The sequence below is a fragment of the Balaenoptera physalus genome (assembly GCF_965194825.1).
Source record: "Balaenoptera physalus genome assembly, chromosome: 4".
Lineage (NCBI taxonomy): Eukaryota > Metazoa > Chordata > Mammalia > Artiodactyla > Balaenopteridae > Balaenoptera > Balaenoptera physalus.
The window spans coordinates 30929571-30940746 of NC_138891.1; the positions used below are offsets into that span (position 1 = coordinate 30929571).

Consider the following 11176-nt stretch of genomic DNA (forward strand, 5'->3'; position numbering starts at 1 on the left):
TCGCGCCCCATGCTGCCGCCCACCCGGCGGGCGCGCGCGGGGATGAAGGACAGATGGAGCCGCGCGGGGATGAAGGACAGATGGAGCTGGTGAGAGCGCTGCCTGGAACGTCCTGGAGACAGCACTTCAGGAAGCAGCAAGCGGAATGGGGCATTTTGGAAACATTCGCTCTCATCACAAGAGAGTCCACTGTGATCTCCAAAGGGTCCAGTGTCATGAAAAAGCAATCGATGACTTGAGTAGCCTCCCACTTAGGCGGCCAGCCTGCACCTCCCAAGAGGTCTCAGAACAAAGCTCTGTGACAGGAATGAGTTCTCCGGAGAACTGATATACGGTCCCCTTTTGTGGCAGAGGTCACCAGTAAAAGCCTTAAGAACACACAGGTGGGGACATTTTGTTATTCATGTTTACCGTAACCAAAGGAAATAAATATTGTATACATGTACTTCTATTTATAAACACCGTTAGCCAGGTTTAATTGGATAAACAGTGACACCTAGTGGACAAGCTTTGGTAACCTCTATGTTCTGTCCCCCTAAATCAAATTAATTTAGTTTCTAAAATTATTCCACAACGTAACCAAACTGTCATAAGGCCAACGCCTTTGAAAATTTCACCCCAATCCTGTAACTTATATATAAGAACAACAGCGAAAGGAGACTGACAGACTGAAAATAGTTTTGAAGCATTTGTGAGTGAAGAAACAGTAAACGAAGACCAATCTTTGTCCCAGGTTTCTTTAACATGGTATGAAAATTCTCCATCAGATGGAGAGAGGAAAATTTGAATTTTGCTAGGAATCCATAAGTAGGACTTTTTAGACTGGAAGCAGGTGAAAAACAGTGGCTGCTACCTCTGGAAACCCTGCTGAGTGGCCCAGCTTCGGGCAGTTGGCCCCTTAACCTCATGAGGTCCAGAAATCCACTCTTGCCCAAACCTGAGAGTTTCTGCAATTCACATGCCCCAGCTCATACCGAGCAGGGCCAGCTGGATGCCACCTTGGGCTTCTGTCCTCAGACACTTTCACCATTTTTTTCTCAAATGTTTACCCCCAAATTAGGGAACATTACCTAACACCCAGTCAGACTATAGAACAGAGCCATTGCACTAAGGACTGCCCCAGGAAATTCAAGATACACTAACTTCATATATACGTATTTGCCCTTTTTGATTTTCATAAAGAATTTCTTCTGCTTCCCAAATGTCCTCTGGGGTAATATTTTGCTTCCCCTATCCCCCGGAGCAACCATTTGCTGCTCTTCGGGAGGAGGATTTTACCAGCCCCTCAGGAAAGCCGCCATGCCTCTCTGGTGCTACCAGCTTGCTCTCAGTTTCTCATCCCTGCCTGGAGCAGTTGCAGCTTCTTGATTTCTCACCCCACCTCACCCACACGCCTCTCAATTGCCTTCTCACAGGACTCCTGCGGCCCCAAGCACGGTTTCCGTCCCAGAGTGCTGCCACCCAGGGCCTCCCTCCCAGCTGCCTCACAATGAATCCTCTGAAGCTCACCGAGTAAACATCAATTCGGGGTGAAACAGCTCCCACCCGAGCGCTTCCTCTGCCCCAGAAATACGCACTTTATGACTCCCATGCCTGGGTGGCACCGAGCTTTTGCTTTGCTCTAGCAGCCCTGTTGAGCCTAATGGCATAACTCACTCCTGTTTGTTTAATTGGTTAAATCAGATTAAAATGTGTCTGGGGGGTGGGGTATAGTGTGCTCACTTGTGTGTATTTTAATTTACACACACACAACCTCCCAATGCTGAGACCCAGAGGCACAGTTTAAAAATTGAAAGTTTTCAAGGCAGGCTTCCCTGGTGGTGCAGTGGTTAAGAATCTGCCTGCCAATGCAGAGGACACGGGTTCAAGCCCTGGTCTGGGAAGATCCCACATGCCTCAGAGCAACTAAGCCCATGAGCCACAACTACTGAGCCCGTGTGCCACAACTACTGAAGCCCACGCGCCTAGAGCCTGAGCTCCGCAACAAGAGAAGCTACCGCAATGCGAAGCCAGAGCACCACAACGAACAGTAGCCCCCGCTCGCAGCAACTAGAGAAAGCCCGCACACAGCAACAAAGACACAATGCAGCCAAAAATAAATAAAATAAATAAATTTATAAAATAAAAAAAAGAAAAAGTTTTCAAAGCCATGCTGATGACAGTCAAGAACAGTTAATCGTCTTCACAGCCAGCAAATACTTAAAATAGGTTTAATTACCAAGAACTACTAATCTTTCAGGCCCAAGGAGGTATCGCTCCCTTCTCCAAGTTTCCCAAACCTGGTTGCACCAGAATCACCAGGAAACCTTCATGAAAAGATAAAGCCCAGGGCCCCATCTCAAATCTCCTGGACTAAAATGTCTAGGCAGGGACGGGAATGACTATTTCCACAAGCTCTCAGCCAGCTCCACATATTTTCAGTCCAATGTTTGGAAGCCTTGCTTTGAATCACAGCTCAAACCTCACCTCATTTCAGAGAGGTCTAACAAAGCAACTTCTGCCAGTGTTTCCTAAAGTCATGTATATCATCTTGATTTTTGCCATATCCATGTACCTGTACTGCAATCTACCTAAGATATGTATATCAATTGGCTTGCATTTTTGCATAAATAGATTTCATTTTTAAAAAACTTATATCACCGCTATGAAATCATAGCTTTGATGGATATTAGTATATTTTTCCTAATACACAATACAAACAATGTATACCATCAAAAGCTGTCTTAAAATGTTTTTCCCTGTAGGAATAAGCTAAGTTTGTGTACCAATGGGTACACCTACAATGCTTGAGAAAACACTGATGAAGAGAAATAATCTCTGTTCTACCTTTCCTTCTGAAGGTGGCCCTAAGGGAAATTGTGAAGAGAAGAATTTATATTAAGGAGCTCAATTCTTGGGATTTAACTAGGAATCTGTCAGTAGGACTTTTCAGATTGGACACAAGTGAAAAACAGTGGCCACTACCTCTGGAAACCCTGTATAGTGGTCTGGTCTCAGGCAATTGGCTCAATCCTACAAAAATTGCAGACACCATCCTTCACCCATCCCCTGCATCTTTTAATCAATAATCAATTAAATCACTGGGGGTGGGTCCAGGGTATCCAGCAGTTCTAATATGAAACCAGGGATAAAAACCATCATGCCATTTCTCTTTCAAGAACATTTCTCCCCAGTTAGAAACCCCCATTACCTTCTACCTCCTCCATGGGACCCCTTTGTATTCACTGATACAGATAGAAGGTGAGAAAAACCATTCCGCTTGAGAATGTTCTCACAAGTACAGGTCAGAGTCAAAAAGCTCATGCCTTGACTCCAGAATTCCAGGGAATGCCAACCTCCAGGGTTGTCATAAACTGATTCTACACTAACACACCTCTATATCCCCTACAGAAGGCCCTGGTTTCTGCTTTCATTTTTTTCCTCCTTCTTATTCTCTGTTTTTCCCTTTTATTGGTTAAAAATAAATGACGTACTTTTTCCTTATTTTGAAAGCAAATGTTCAATGTAAGAAAAATGAGAGGCAGACCTCTCGGAGTCGGTGCTGCTGTCCTGCGACTTTCCCTGCTGTCTGCCCTGCTTGGCCCCGTGGGGCCACTGGACCTCAGCAAGCGGCCGGGACCCTTGAGCCTGCAGGAGGTGGACGACCGGCCGCAGCACCTGCTGCAAGTCCAGAACGGCGGGGCGGAGGTTGACGAGCTGGGCGAAGTGCTAACACCCACCCAGGTTAAGAACCGGCCCACGAGCATCGCATGGGATGGCCTTGATCCAGATAAATTCTACACGTTGGTCTTGACCTACCCAGGTGCTCCCAGCCGGAAGGGCACCATTTCCTGTTGGTCAACGTGAAGGGCAACAACATCAGCAGTGGCTCGGTCCTCTCTGATTATGTGGGCTCTGGGTCCCCCAAGGGCACAGGCCTTCACCACCACGTCTGGCTGGCTTGCGAGCAGGACAGGCCGCTGAAGTGTGACAAACGCATTCTCAGCAACCGATCTGGAGCCCATCATGGCAATTTCACGGTGGCGTCCTTCTGTAAAAGGTACAAGCTCTGGGCCCCGGTGGCCGGCACATGTTACCAGGCTGAATGGGATGACTTTGTGCCCAAACTCCCCGAGCAGCTGTCTGGGAAGCAGAGGAAACTTAGAAGATGGAAACCATCCCAGAGTTTCCCAAGCAGTGTTGCAGTTTAGCGATGCATGTAGATTTCTCCCCTTCCTCGTTCCCAAGACCTGAGCAGTCAGATTTAGGTTTGGGGTGACTTTTCCTTCTGCCTGTCCTCTATAATTCTAGGGGGTTTATGTTCTGATCAAATTTGAACTCCATTTGGGGGGATAATTTGGGTCTATGATAGGGTCATCAAAATGTTAATATAAGAATAGTAACTCAGACTTTAAAGAAGAAAAAAATTCTGGTAAAAAGACCAGGTCTACAGTATTAGAGCAGAGCATCAGAGACTCTTTAAGGGAGGTTGAAAAAAAAAAAAAAAGATTGATTACCTCTGCCTTTGTGAGCCCGGGCCCAGAATAGTGTGTGATGGCCTCTTCTGGCTTGTGTTTTCACGGCTGTGTCTCTCACCAAGACAACCAGAGGCCGGCGTGTCCACTAACCCCCAACGTGGTGCACCGGGCTGGTTACTGGGTGTCAGTGGCCCGCTCTGACTCCCTCAAAGAGCAATAATGGAAAAAGCAATAGGGAGAGAGTCACTTTGCTGTTCAAGCCTGGCCATCTAGATGAGATGCAGGGCTGGGTAAGAGGTTATCAGAAATCCGAAAGTCTGTGCCTGTTAAACTGATTACACTTCTTTGGTGTGAGAAAAGCCCGTCTGGAGTTGCTGAATGTCGTGTTAATTCTGCTATTTGCTTATAATCGAATACAAATAAAAACAATGTGTAAATGGGAAAAAAAAAGAAAAATTAGAAAGTAAAAATAAGTCATATATGTAAACATTTTTCATTATCCATAATGCAACCATGGATGGGAGGACATCCACTTTTAATATCTCAGGATACATACTAACCCTTTCTAGAATGTGTGCCAGCATACTGTTCACAGCTCGATGTGTACTGAACTCCTGGACTCACTGCTGTAAAAGAATGAGTGGTGAGGGAATTCCCTAGTGGTCCAGTGGTTAGGACTCTGTGCTCTCACTGCTGAGGGCCAGGGTTCAATCCCTGGTCAGGGAACTAAGATTCCCCATGCTGTGTGGCCAGAAAAAAAGGAATAAGAAAAATTAAGAGCAAGCCAACAGGCTGGCGGCCGGAGCAGGGCTTGCCCGGGCGTGTTGGAGCTGCAGGTTCCCTGGATGCCACGTGCTGGCATGAGAAGACTCGCTGGGCTTTCACGCTGCTGCCCCGTAGGCTGATTACCTCCCAGACCTCCCTTGCCCTGAGCGGTGAGCTGATTGGGAATGGTGGCCCGGGAAGCTCCTGAGTCTGCCTAGTGCCTGTGCCCTTCCCTGGCCAGCCTGAACGCCAAGGATGTGCTTCGGAGGAAACACGAGAGGAAGAGCCGACAGCACCCGCGGTTCATGGCCCGGAAGGCCTTGCTGCAAGAGCATGGGTTGCGGAGCACACCCCCAGAGCCAGGATCCCCCCCCAGGCACCGAAGCCGCCAGCAGCATGAGGCAGCGTCCAAGGGCTGAACCTGGAGGTGCCCCATGCAGCAGAAAGCCCACCCCCGGAGAATCTGCTCGGCCCTTGCCCAGCAAGTGCGTGGCTATCGACTGTGAGATGGTGGGCACGGGACCCCGAGGGCGAGTGAGTGAGCTGGCCGCTGCTCCGTGGTGAGTTACCACGGCGAGGTCCTCTACGACAAGTACATCCAGCCTGAGATGCCCATCGTGGACGACCGCACTCGCTGGAGCGGCGTCACCAGGCAGCACATGCGCAAGGCCATCCCCTTCCAGGTGGCCCAGAAAGAGATCCTCAGGCTCCTGAAGGGCAAGGCGTTGGTGGGGCACGCCCTGCACGATGACTTCCAGGCCCTCAAGTACACCCACCCTCGGGGCCAGACCCGGGACACCACTTACGTCCCCAGCCCAGCCCCACGCCCGGACCCGCGTCTCTCTCAAGGACCTGGCCCTGCAGCTGCTGCACAAGACAATCCACGTGGGCCAGCACGGGCACTCGTCGGTGGAAGACGCCGTGACGGCCATGGAGCTCTACCGGCTGGTGGAGGTGCAGTAGGAACAGGAGGCCAGCAGCCTCCAGCCCCACCCTGAGGACAGAGAGCCCGACAGCGGCACAGACACGGAGCAGTATATGGGGGACCCGGCCCAGGGCGCCAGCAGAGGAACAGGGGAGGCACCGGGCAGAACGGAGTGAGGAAGGAGAAGCTCCACTGGGGAGCGGGGACCAGAAGTGGCTGGGGCCGGATGCCACCAGTGTCCCCCAAGGCCTAAAGTGTTGGGACCATCTGCCCCCAGCACAGTCCCCGATTCTGGTTTTGCTGATGGCACTTTATAGGCACCATGAAAATGGCAGGTGGGCTAGCTGCCAGAGCCCAGCAGGAGTAGGGAATGCGCCGGCAGACTTGCCACCCCCAGGCTGTGCTCTCTAAAGGGATGATCTCTCCCTGCTTGGGGGTGGGGGGTGTGGGTGTCCCTATTCAAGAGTTCCCTTGTCTCGCCCCAGTGCCCTGGGGTAAAGCTCTCTTCTTGTTGTCACCATCTACTTCTTCCTCCACAGTCATTTTCAGGAGAATAACTATGCCCTGAAGCTACAGAGTTAAGGCCACTCAAGGGTCATTTTGTCCCTTTCTCTCAGAACTGGAACTCTGGCTGTAGTCATCATAGGAGCTGCCAGGCTACAGTGGAATAGCAGAGACCACAGCTCATGGGGAGCTGGGTCTTCACTTGCTCGCCACCAGAAGTCACCAGGCACTATTCTGGGAGGAGGGAAGTCAGATAAGCTTTGGGTGGAGACTGGCATATGTATTTTGACCCAAGTCAGGCATTCCTCCTGCCCACCCAGCGCTAGGCTCTCTTAAGCAAAAGTCTAGAAGCAAGACAGCGGTTTGAATTCTGGGAGCCCTGTGCAGAATTGCCCACAGGGATCTTTATTTATTGAGAGCAAGGCCACGGGTCTGTAGGGGAGCAGAGGGCGGGTCCACTGGGGCCGGGCCGGGCATTGACAGCTGCGCAGCTGTTGCACTCGGGTGGGTGCCCCCAATCGCTGTGGTGGTTGGGTTTTCTCCAAATTTCTAAAAATGTTCTGTGTCGGGATTCATCCCCTTCCCCTCTCCTTGTTTCCTAAGGGGCAGTTTGGGGGTATTGGGGTAACCCGGAGCTCAGGTCACACAGAACCTTTGAGCCCCATCTTTGCTCATCACTCAATAGCTTTGAGACTTAGGCAAGTGTGTGACTTCACTCTTGAGTCTGTTCCCTCATCTGTAAAATGGGGATAATGACACCACCTACCTCATAGGGTTGTTAGGAGGATGAAGTGCTGAGTGCTTCGCCCGGTGCCTGGCGCCTAGTAAGCCGAGGTCAGTGCGAGCGGCTGTGTTTTCTTTAAGGATCAGTGTTGGGCTCTTCCAGGTAACACCTGAACACACCTTCAGGTTGAGTGGCTTTGACCCAGACGGGACTGTCCTCGTGGCTGTTCCAGCAGGTGGGGCACAGGCCGCTGAGGGCAACTCAGAGGTTCCGGGCTCTCACCGTTCCCCGTGATGCGTGGATTTCATGTCAGTCTGAGCAAAGCAGCAGGGCCAGGAAGGGAGAGACACTGAAACCACGCAACTGCAAGAGCAGGGCCGCAGATTGTTCTGGGAGCTGGCTGAGTCACTGACCACGCCTGGCCTGGCTCCAGGACTTTGTTCTGGGCTGACGCCACACTCAGAGTTGAGAAGTAGCTTTGGTTCTTTGGTCTGTGGGTTGAGGTAGGATGGAGCTGCTAGCAGTGGGGAGATGTACGGGGTTTAAAATCAGCTTTGTTGTAAAACCTGGAAAAAAACTCAATTGAAAAGTTGGTAAAGCGGCCTTTTCTTTGAATTCTTCAGCTAGGGTGGGAGGGTGGCTTGGGGGAGGGATTGTGGGGACGCTGGGGCGCTGAGTCTTGCTGGGTGCTTTGACCTTTGAGGCGGGCGGCTTTCAAGATGATGCTTTGGGATGTAGCAAGAAAATACTACAGAATTTATATAGCTTTTTTTTTTTTTCCTGTATTTTTTGTTTTCTTTTAACATCTTTGTTGGAGTGTGGTTGCTTTACAGTGGTGTGTTGGTTTCTGCTGTATGGCAGGGTGAATCGGCTATACATGTGCCTGTGTCCGCATGTCCCCTCCCTCTTGCGTCTCCCTCCCACCCTCCCTGTCCCACCCCTCTGGGTGGTCACGGAGCGCCGAGCTGATCTCCCTGTGCTGTGCAGCTGCTTCCCACTATAGTTTATTTTTGAAAATGTTATAGCTGCCCTAGTATAGAACACAAGTTTATTAAACTTGTGTCTCTTTGAAGGTATGTACTCACTTTTTTTATTTTTAAAAACTTTTTTTAGTTTTAAATATAAAATACACAATATAAAATTTACTGTCTTAGCCATTTTTAAGGGTAGAGTTAAGTAGTGTTAAATATATTCACATTGTTGTGCAAAAAAAAAAAAAAAAAAAAAGGAAAAGAGATGAGTAGTAATTTTTCCTTCTTCATTCCCAAAGCCCACTCTGTGTTTGGAGCCTGAGCTTCCCAGGCTCAACACATTATTGCATTTTAGTTGCAGAGCTAGAAACAGAAGCTAGGAGGTGCTAGAAGGCTGCTATCTCACCCATCCAGAATGAGGCTGGTGCTGAGACTGGAGGCCTGAACGAGGATAGAAGGTTCACTAGGGAGGAGGCCAATGACTGTGGGTTCCACTAATGGGGAGGACCCACGCCCCAGTCCCAGAGAGCCCTTGAGTAGTGACCTGGCTTCTGGGAAAGAGGGGCTGAACCCAAAATCTTTGGCCTTATCCTGCAACCTAAGATCCTTGTACCCAGCTTGGCATAGAGGAAATGCAGCTGCCCTCTTAGAAAAGATAATGAGCACCTCGGTGGCTCCCACATTGACCGGAACAGTTGGAGCCCCGCTGTTTGCTACACACCATGTAAAATTCAACTAAGATGGGATTTCCAGCCAGTTCTGGTGGGTGGGAGGGGGCCAATTTTATCTCATTTAGAATTGTAAAAGCCCGTTGACTGAAAGCACCAGAAAATGGAACCTCTCAGTAAGAGGGAGTTTGGAGAAGTTTCTTATAGGATTTGGGCTTTTTATGGTTACAGTAGTCCCCCCTTATCTGTGGGGATACAATCCAAGACCCCCAGTGGTTGCCTGAAACCACAGATAGTAACAAACCCTATATATACTATGTTTTTTCTTATATTTACATACTTATGATAAAGTTTAATTTATAACTTAGGCACAATAAGAGAGTATCTGAATTGCCAGCATCAATAACTACTCTTGAACTTTGGGGCCATTATTAAGTAAAATAAGGGTTACTTGAACATAAGCACTGCTACTGAGTGACTACTGGGTGGGACACGTTGAACAAAGGGATGGTCCACACCCCCTCTAGGACAGAGCTGGGTGGCAAGATATTTCATCATGTTACTCAGAATGGTATGCAATTTAAAACTTTACGAATTGTTTATTTCTGGAATTACTCATTTAACATTTGTGGACCGAGATTGACCTCAGTTAACTGAAACCACAGAAAGCAAAACCACAAATAAGGGGGACTACTGTACTTTCAAGGACAAATCAAGGAAGCAGAGATCAAATCTGGATTGGATTCTGTCAAGAAGAAGGGGCAATTTGACGATGAATATCTTATAAAAATTAATTCTTGGCAAGGGGAAAAACTAAAGTGGGTGAGAGTCGTCATTAGTTTAAAAAGAAAGAAAGTAGCAGTCTCTCGTGTTGGAAGGTATTTAGTCATTTCTGTTGTTGTAGAGTGGCTTTGTCTTTATCTTCCAAACATGATTATAGTGGCCTTGTCTGAGCGTTGTTTATATTCTGTGAATATCATTAATGTTCACTTGGGAACTTCATGGTCCAGCTGCCATTGGTGCCATTTTTTACTTTCATAAAGGAATGTATCATCTCAGACCAAATTAATATTTGTCATATATGTACACATACATATATTTTTTTACAAACATAGGACTATACTATACATACTGTTTGATAATTTACATTACCTAATGACATATCAACAACAGTTTTCCATGACAGTATTCATCTATATCACTTTAAGTGGATGAATGGGGTTCCATTATGCAGATGAGCCATACATATTTAACTAATTACGTACTGCTCCGCATTTAGAATGTTTTCCTTTATGCATGCGTGTGCGTGTTTGTGTGTGTGTATGTGTGTGTGTGCACAAATGTATTAGTTTTCTAGGTCTGCCATAACAAAAAAACAACAGAAATTTATTTTCTCACAGTTCTGAAGGCCAGAAGTCCAAAACCAAGGTGTCCACAGGGTTGGTTTCATTTTGAGGCCTTTATCCTTGGCTTATAGATGGCCGTCTTCCTCTTTGTGTGTATATCTCTGTCCTAATCTCCTGTCCTTATAAGGCCTAGTCATATTGGATTAGGGCCTATCCATATGACCTCATTTTATTTTAATTTTCTCTTTAAAGGCTCTATCTCCAAATACATTTTGAGTTACTGGGAATTAAGACTTCAACAGATGCATTTGGTGGGTGTGCAGTGGTGGGGTGGGGATGAAACACAGTCCTATCCATAACAGTGTGTGTGTGTGTATGTGTGTGTGTGTGTGTGTTTATAATCAGTGCTGAAATGAACATCTCTGTATCTAAGATTTTGTATACATTCATAGTTATTTCCTTAGGATAAGTTTCCAGGGATGGGACTGCTAAAGTGAGATCACAGTTCTAAGGCCCTTGATAGTATTATCAAGTTGCCCTTTAAACATTGTTACAGTGTACACTCTCACAAAGCAGTACAAGAGAGTGATTTTAGCCCCGTTTCTTTCAGTGAACTTTGTAAGTTTGCAATTATCAGAATCAGGCTCCCTAATTTCAGACTATACTACAAAGCTACAGTAATCAAGACAATATGGTACTGGCACAAAAACAGAAATACAGATCAATGGAACAGGATAAAAAGCCCAGAAATAAACCCAGGCACCTATGGTCAATTAATCTATGACAAAAGAGGCAAGGATATACAATGGAGAAAAG

The 11176-nt window shown here is 47.6% G+C and overlaps 2 pseudogenes across 2 annotated transcripts; both read left to right on the top strand.

Annotated features, from left to right (window-relative positions):
- Positions 1 to 706: 706 nt before the first annotated feature.
- On the top strand, positions 707 to 4190 carry LOC309659602 (phosphatidylethanolamine-binding protein 1 pseudogene; annotated as a pseudogene). Its single transcript has one exon. The product of its transcript is annotated as a phosphatidylethanolamine-binding protein 1 pseudogene (transcript).
- Positions 4147 to 8608, top strand: LOC309660434 (apoptosis-enhancing nuclease pseudogene; annotated as a pseudogene). The gene has a single exon. The product of its transcript is annotated as an apoptosis-enhancing nuclease pseudogene (transcript).
- The last annotated feature ends 2568 nt before the right edge of the window (positions 8609 to 11176 follow it).